The sequence below is a fragment of the Ursus maritimus genome, unplaced genomic scaffold (genome assembly GCF_017311325.1).
Source record: "Ursus maritimus isolate PB19 unplaced genomic scaffold, ASM1731132v1 scaffold_1, whole genome shotgun sequence".
In the NCBI taxonomy this organism is placed as follows: Eukaryota; Metazoa; Chordata; class Mammalia; order Carnivora; family Ursidae; genus Ursus; species Ursus maritimus.
The window spans coordinates 106042600-106051941 of record NW_024423343.1 but is presented as its reverse complement, the minus strand read 5'-3'; the positions used below and the strand labels follow the sequence as shown (position 1 = coordinate 106051941).

The 9342-nt window shown below is 39.2% G+C and overlaps 1 pseudogene; it reads right to left on the bottom strand.

Moving 5' to 3' along the window:
* Nucleotides 1-1215: 1215 nt before the first annotated feature.
* On the bottom strand, nt 1216-2282 carry LOC121104556 (annotated as a pseudogene).
* Nucleotides 2283-9342: the final 7060 nt, after the last annotated feature.

The window sequence follows — 9342 nt, the reverse complement described above, 5'->3', positions numbered from 1 at the left end:
TAAAATCTTAGCAGTTTTCTCACTTTGATGGACTTGTCCTGGTATACTGTACCTCACCTAAAAGATACGGAATTATTTATTGCGTTATTGAGTGTACCTAGGCAGCAAAAAGGATTTATCTCACCAGGATAGCCTTCTCTGGTCTATATTGATTATTATGTCTTTGATTATTTAGGAAAACAGAGTTTCTCATTTAGGAATGTGGGACAAAGTTCTTTGCAATCATATTATCTTCTAGGTTTAGTGCTAGAAATGTTTTTATGTTTTATTTCACTTTAAAATGAATAGTCACATATTGTTTCTCAGGTACCCCATGATTTGATTCTTATCTTAAGTATTTAAATCTGACAACTCTGGTTTTTGCCTTCCCAATATTGAATCCTAAGGATGAAAATAAATAAGAGAAAATTTCCAAGGTCTCACCTGGAATGTTCTATCTGGGAATGATGCTCCCTCGAGACATCTTCTGTGCCCCAACTTGTCTTTGAATTTCCCAGAGGATACCTAGAAAACCACAAAACATTTGTTCTTTTCTACTCTTCTTTGAAAATGGGGTTAATTATGTATATAATTATTTTGTTTATATAATGAACTCATTTCTCTTTTAAGTTATCTGCAACTTGAACGATTTAGTAGATGATGATTTTACAAACAAATCTACCATTTATAAATGACATCTTTTTTTTCCTACCTGACCCCTCCAGATTCGAAACTCTTACAAGTACTCGTATTTTCTTAGCAATGTAAGTTATTGTCATAAATTCAGTAAGAATCTGTCCTCGTTAACAGGAAGTAATTGGAAACAGTGGCAGTGGACCCAAAGTGTTGCCTGGAATGCCATACTTGAAAATGGTGATCATCGAATCAGACATGACCAGACACTGTTAAGAAGCTAAGGTTGACTTTGTGGAGCCAGTGCTTACAAAACTCTGTTTGCAACACTGGCCTGGTTCCTGGCTTACAGGTCTCCCGGTGAGTAAGGAAGGTCACCTCTTGGCAGGCCCAAGAGCTTTAGGATATTTTGGGAACCTTGAAAAGAGAAGAATTCCCCCAAGTCTGTGGGTACCGCAGATGAAATCTAGTGGCAGGTTCTTTGCTTGGTTTCTTAGCTTCAAGAAGCATTTATTTTATTTTAAAATTTTTATTCCTTTTTTTTTTTTTAAGTATGTGCCACACCCAGTGTGGAGCCCAATGCGGGGCTTGAACTCGCAACCCTGAGATGAAGACCGACTGAGCCACCCAGGCGCCCCTTTATCTTTATTCTTTTTTTTTTTAAATAAGAAGTTTATTTAAACAATGAGACACTTGACTTGAAGGGAAGGCTATCTAGGATTCATTTCTTTTAGAGCAATTTATCCCCACTTAAAGACAGGTTGCCCTACATGTAACAGCTACTTACAAAGAAGTTATCAAATTGTCCTTGGTTTTACGGTGATAAATGAAAAACATTAAAATTCTCCAATCAAACAAGGTATGCAAGGATTTTTATGTTGTTCTTTTTTTGTTAAACAGTGAGAGCAAAATAACTTACTGGAGTATGAAGAGAAGAGCTGCATGAGGCACCACGAATGGAGAGACGGGGGTACTCTCACAGAACCAGTATCTCCCCCATCCCCTCTCCTTTGGTTGTCGACCAAACACACCATTGGCCATTTAGATTAAAAACATAGGCAGTGTGCTTGTGCACACACAGTTACTTTATGTACAGTAAAGGAGTGGGGAAGGGGAAAATGAAAGAATTGAGAACTCTACTGTAGTGGTCAGGATATGGTGGGACCACATTGTGGTTTCCTTGCTGAGAATGTCTTCTTGGTCTGGAGGAACAGAGTTCTGGAGGGAAGCAGCAGGTTCCCTTTTTAGGAGACACCTCTGTCCGTGGCTGGAACACATCAGCAACATCTCCATCCTCCATCTCTGGCTGTGCAGCTGTGTCTGCCCATCCAGTCAGAATCTGATCTCCCTCATTGACAAGCCCTGTCATGCACAATAGGCTTTCATCAGTTTACAAAGCGGTGTCTCCCTCTTACTCTGACACTGCACCACAGAACCATCCTGCCTCATCACCTTCAAATCAATATGATCGTCGTTCTCACTCTTGACTCCTCGGGCTTTTTGTCAGCCATGGCGAGCGCCAGAGTCTCCTCAGCTGCTGCTTCTCAAAGAGGTACCAGGTCTGCACTGAAGGAGCATACCAGGAAGCTCTCGAAAGTACGACCTGAGGTTCCTTATGAAACCTTGCAGTGCAGTGAACTCAGAAAGGCCTGTGCTAAATGACCATCCTTTTTTTTTTTTTTTTAAGATTTTATTTATTTGAGAGAGAGAGAGAGAGAGAGTGAGTTGGGAGAAGCAGAGGAGGAGGGAGTGGGAGGGTAAAGAATCTCAAGCAGACCCCAGGCTGAGCTCAGAGCCCTACATGGGGCTTGATCTCATGACCCTGAGATCATGACCTGAGCCAAAACCAAGAGTGGGATGCTTAACCAGCTGGTCCACCCAGGTGCCCCTAAATGACCATTCTTGCTGCACCTGTGAAAATAACCAGGTCAGATGTAATGAGACAAGCCTTATTTCTCTCTTTGAGATTATTTTTCAATCAAAAGTAGGGAGATGAAGGAAAAAAATTGTTTCAGTAGAAAACTTTACACAGTTCATAGTACATTCTTCTAGGTATTCAGATTCTAGCCCTGTTCATTGTCTTTCAGCCACTTTGCCCCTTTTGTAAATTGCAGGTAACTGATGGAGATGGAAACTCTGTCTTGTTTGGTAGAGATTTAGTTGACAGACAGTGTGGAAGAATCGGTTTTGATACCTATCTGCACTTTGGACTGGATGCTGCTACCTTTCCCAAATTGTCAGTCCTTACTAAATTTTCGGTTCCTCCAGTTTCCATCAATACTGGCCACAACTCTCCTGATGAATGTTTCCAGTTTCTCTCTCTCCCACCTCACTTGGCATCACCAAGACCAAAGCTTGACCACCCAGATCCGTTTTGGGTCATCTGGCCATTTCCCCAGGCTCTGGAGAAGCCCTGTGAGCTGAAGCCTGGAGACTTGTAATAAACCTGGAAGGACTCCCTGCTACAGCAGACGCTTCATGAGCTAGAGTCCCCTGGACAAGTGGGTGAAAGGCTTGGGTCACACACGCCTGCTTAGGAGAGGCCACCAAGGCTAGGAGCAACATCACTAAGAGCATCGACATCTGCTGTGGGAGTTTGCAGTGCTGCTGCGTAACTGAAGGATTTTCCTCCACCAACTTCTTGAAATTTACTGGACTAGATATTTTCAGGGTTCAACTCCTGGTACTTTACTTATAAAAAGCTTGTATGTTAATATTTCGCTTTCCTATTTAGGCATCCCTCTTTTAAGATGTCTGATCTCCAGGACCCTGACACCTGACCTTCGCTACCACCTTCCAACAGATGATTCAAGTGGTTTTACAGGAACCACTGCAACAAGAATCCATGGGATACAAGTTTTCTTTTTCATTATGTTTTTTTATTGGCGTATAATTGGCAAACGATATTATATTTGTTTCATTTTTTTAAAGATTTATTTGTTTATTTGAAAGAGAGCGAGAGAGCAAGCATGGACAGGGGCAAAGGGTGAGAATCTCAAGCAGACTGCCTGCTGAGTGTGGAACCTGATGCGGGACTAGACCTCATGACCCTGAGATCATGACCTGAGCTGAAACCAAGAGTCAGACACTTAACCAGCTGAGCCATCCACGTGACCCCCCCCCCCCGGCTTTTGTATATATTAGTTTCAGGTTTGATTTGTTTCAGGTTAGAATTGATTCAACAACTCTATACATTGCTCAGTGCTCACCAAGATAAGTGTAGTCACCAACTGTCACCAGACAACACTATTACAATATTATTGACTGTTTTGTATGCTGTACTTTTTATCTCCATGATTTACATATTTTACAACTGGAAGCTTGTACCTCTGAATCCCTTTCACCCATCCTCTCCCACCTCCCACCTGGCAGCCACCAGTTTGTTCCCTGTATTTAAGAGTCCATTCAGATAGAATTTCTTAGGCTTGGCTTCATTTGCTCGGGAGGCTTATGATTGCCTCTGAGTTGTTCAACAACAACTGACATTTGAAGCAAATAATCACACTGAATTTTATCTGAGGCCTATGCTCCTGGAAAGCAGAGAAACTCCCAACCCTTTTATGTTCTGAGAGATGGCTAATTGTGAATGGTCATCCTGTGCTTGCAGATGGGACCCTCCACCCTTTCTCACAACTCCCTTCTTCACCTGCTTCTGTGAAGTCCTAGGAGCCTTTGCTTGGAGGTGTTCCTTATTAGTGCAATAGGCTGAATAAAATAATCTTCTTAATTGTTCCATGCATTTTGTCTTTCACAATGTTAAAAATTTACTTTAGCTTATTGTATCTTATGCATATTTTCAAAATTTCAATATTTTCAAGTAACACTGTTCCAGTTCAGTAGAATTATCACTTTTTTATTTATTTTTTGAAGATTTATTTACTTATTTTAGAGAGAGAGGAAGTGCACAAGTGGGAGGGGCAGACAGAGAATCTCAAGCAGACTCTGAGCTGAGCATGGAGCCAGATATGGGGCTAGATCTCATGACCATGAGATCACGACCTGAGCTGAAACCAAGAGTTGGATGCTTAACTGACTGTACCACCCAGGCGCCCCTGTTGCAGTATCACTTTAAGACCATTAATTTAGAATATAAAGAAAAAGGAATTTAATGATTTAAATAATTTAATTTAAATAATTTGAAAGATAAAATTTGTTTCTTAGAGCTTTAAAATTAGATATGAAAAAAACTGTTAGACCATCTGTAACGGGTAAGTTAGCAGCAACTTTGACTAGAGAAGTTCATCTAATGGCCGAGGGATCAATATTATGCGTTTGACACTGCTAGATGAAAAGTCAGTAAAAGAAATCACAGAGGTGGATCTATTTCTGGAATATTGGAGTAGAGGGCATGGTGGACTCAATCCCCAACAAAACTACCAATTTAATGGGAGAAAATTATTAAAAACGGTAATTTAAAGTCCTGGAAATTATCCTAAGTGCATACAGCAAGTGGAAAAATAGTCATTCAAGAAAATCTACTAAATCTCAATAAGAAATCTGTAGCAACCGAGTCACAGCCCATTCACCCCCTGCCAGCTCCATCTTATAGAAACAGTCCTCCAGGTACTCTACTTGGGGCAGCCAAGAAGAGGAGGGCTTCCCCCTCCCAGACTCGACCTGTAGAGTAGAAGCTCTGTGACAGCTGAGTGAGGCAGCAATGCTGGGACCTCAATCCCTACCTCGCTGGATTATAGGGGGAGGCTCCACAGCAGGAGGGGTAAGTCAAGAAGACTTTTAATAGAAGTGTCACTCTGGGATAAGTGGGTTGCTGTCCCCATGTCTAGATCCTGTGCAGGGTGCAGAGATTCTGCCCAGGGGAGAGTCAGGCCATAATGATTAAGAGCTCCTAGCTCTGACTGAGGGGGACTGACTTTATTTGGAACACAAGGTGGGAAATTATGGCTAAGGGTATTGTTGAAAACAATGGAGATTTTGGTCAAGAGCAAGTAAGACAGTGCTTATAGCTCCGTTATACTAGTGGCAACAAGCAAAATGGCAGAGCAACCAGAAGTTTAACAGAACCAGGGAAGGAGATAGCCAAGAAGAGTGCTCCTCAGATCACTGTCAACCCTGGGTATCAGGAAGTTTGTATACAAAACATTCATCCACTGAGAAGAAATCACAGCAGGACATGGAGCAGACTTGGAAACACTCCCCAGGCTGCCCAAAGACCCATCAACACAGGGAGGAAGCCTTGCTGATACAGGGCCTAAAGTGCAACTTCTGACCAAACACTGGTTGAACAATAAGCTACTCTGATGTAGAGGCAATGTCTAGGAAGCCAGGCTTTAACATAAAATCACACATATCCCTTGGATTCTGGAAGACTGTGTGCATGGACAAGGTTGAGCGTTGAGCATTTTGGGGAGTGATTGAAGGGGGAAAATCCAAGCTCCTGGTCTCTGGCTGAACATGGGCAAAAACCAATTAGCCAAGCAAGCAACCAACAAATTTTAAAAATTCCTCTGTGATAGCAGCATCTAAGACACACACACTTTGAATTGTAAAGGGAAAAAGTCTTTGACCAAAATGGCTTATGTTAACCCAGGGATGACCAGTAGGAAGCCAGGCTAAGACATAAAAGCAAGACAAAATCTGAGTAGGGACATCAGAAGCTGCACACTGCAGGGGAAATAGGCTTTACAGAGTTAGTTCAGCAAGTCACTAAATAAGTAAGTAAGTAAATAAATAATAAATGGTCAAGCAAGCAACAGCATCAACCCCTGGGGGATGCAGGGAATTAGTACCCAGTGTTGATACAGTTTAATATCTAAAATGTCAGTTTTCAACAAAAGCAGTTTTGAGACATGCAATAAAAGAGGAAATTGTGACACATATATAAGAAAACAACCAAAACAAACTGCTTTTGAAGGGGCCCAGACGTTGGCCTTTGTAGACACATACTTCAAAGCAGCCATTGTAAATATTCTTGAAGAACTAATGGAAACCATACTTAAAGGAAGAATTGGTGACAATATCTCATGAGATAGAGAATATCAACAAAGAGATAGAAATTATAAAGAAGAACCAAATAAAAATTCTGGAGATGAAAAGTACAATAACTAAAATGAAAAAGTTATTGGGAGTTTCAACAGATTTGAGTTGGCAGAAGAAAGAATCAGTGAGTTTGAAGATAGAGTAATAAAAATAGTGCAGTCTGTAAAGTGGGGAGAAAAGAAGAAAAAGGATCACAGCTTCGGAGAAATCAGAGACCTCATTAACTGCATCAACATATGCATAATGGAGAGAAGAGAGACAAAGGGGCATAAAATTATTAGAAGGAGTTGTGAATGAGTATTTCTCAAATTTGATGGAAAGCATTAATCTCTACATCCAAGAAGAATGAACTTCAACTAGGATAAACATAAAGAGATCCATGCCCAGACATATCATAGTCACAATGCTGAAAGCCAAAGATAAAATCTTAAAAGCAGCAAGAGAAAAACAATTCATCACATATAAGGAAAGTGCATTGAGAGTGACAGCTGATGTCTTATCAGAAAAACAATGGAGGTCAGAGGCACCTGGGTGACTCAGTCAATTAAAGGCCCAACTCTTGATTTCAGCTCAGGTCATGATCTCAGGGTTGTGAGATCGAGCCCTGCATCAGGCTCCATGCTGTGTGTGGAGACTGCTTAAGATTCTCTCTCTCCCTTGCCCCCCCCATACTCTCCTCTCCTTTTCCCTCTCTGAAAAACAAAAGCAAAAACAAACAAACAAATAAAAGCTTTAGAAACAATGGAGGCCAAAAAACAGTGGTGTGACATATTCAAAGTGCTTAAACTAAAAACCTGTCAACCAATAATTCTATATCCAGCAAAGCTACCTTTTAAGAAATAAAGACAAAATAAAGGTAAACTGAAAACTTATTGCTGACAGGCCTGACTTAGAAGAAACTGAAAGTTCCTCAGGCTGAAAGCAAATGACAACAGATAATAACTCAAATCCACATGAAAAATGTCAGTAAATTACAAAAGACAGTATAATCGCATATTTCTTCTCTTAACTGATTTAAAAAGTAATCATCTAAGATATATATATATATATGTATATATATATATATATATACACACACACACACACGTATATAGCTAGGCTCTTTACATATAGAAACATAATATGTGTCAACATTTTGTAAAAACGTTATTTGACAATAATAGCACAAAGGAGGTAGATGGGAACATAGCTGTTTTGGAGTAAGGTAATGACACCAAATGGTAGCTCAGTTCTACAAGAAATAGATTCAGAAATGCTAAATAAGAAGGTAATATAATAAACTCTGTAAATGTATAATTGCTTCAATTTCATCTCACAGATTTTTAAAAGATGTAAGATTATATAAGTAATAAAACAATATTTGGGGGTTTACAATGTAGATTGGTATAGTACGTATAACAATAACATAGAAAAGGGAAGGAGACCTCTCTAGACCACCCCACCCAACAATAGCAGAATATACATTCCTTCTCATGCGCACATGAAACATTCTCCAGGATAGGTCACATGCTAGACCGTTAAACCTCAATAAATTGAAGATGATTGATATTACACAAAGTTCTCTGACCACAGTGGGATGAAATTTGAAATCAATAACAGAAGTAAATTCAGGAAATTTGTAAAATATGCAGAAATTAAGTAACGCATTCCTAAAGAACAAATGGGTCAAAGAATAAATCAAAAAAGAAATTAGAAAATATATTGAAATTAATGAAAATGAAGATAAACACACAGGAGTTATGGGATGCAGGAAAAGCAGAGTTGAGAGGACAATTTATACACGTAAAAGCCTTCGTTGAAAGAGAAGAAAGATCTCAAATCAATAACCTAAAGTTTTACCTTAAGAAATTAGAAACAGATGAACAAACTAAATCCAAGCAAGCAGAAGAAAGGAAACAATATAGCTTAGAGTAGAAATAGAAAAGAGAAAAAGATAGAAAAATATCAATGAAACCAAAGGTTGGTTCTTTGAAAAGAGCCACAAAATTGACAAACCTTTAACTGAACTGACCAAGAAAAAAAAGAGAACACTCAAATAACTGAAACCAGAAATGAAAGAAAGGACATTCTTATCAATCTTACAGAAGTAAATAAAGACTATAAGAGAATACTATGAACAATTCTATACCAGCAAACTAGATAATCTGGACAAAATGGACAAATTCATAGAAACACATAAACTACCAAAACAAACTCAAGAAGAAACAGAAAATCTGAATAGACCTGTAAAAAATAAAGAGGTTAAATTAGTAATTGAAAAACTACCCACAAAGGGAAACCCTGGACCAGAAGCTTCACTAGAGAATTCTACCAAATGTTTAAAGAATTAACACCAACCCTTCACAAACTTTTCCAAAAATAGAAGAGGGAACACTTCCCAACTCATACTATGAGATCAAGGACTTGATTCCAAAACCAAAGAAGGACATCACAAAAAAGAAACTACAGACCAACATCTCTTGTGAATATACACAAAAATCCTCAACTAAATATTAGCAAACCAAATCCAGCAACATACACAAAAGATTATACACCACGACCAAGTGGGGTTTATCCCAGGAATGCAAGGTTGAATAATATATGAACATCGGTCATTAATGAATGAAGGACAAAGGTGATGTGATCTTTTGATCCTTCTGATATAGGGAAAGCATTTGACAAAATCCAACACCTTTCACAATAAAACATGCAAACAACCAAGAATGGAAGGGAAATTCCTCAACATGATAAAGG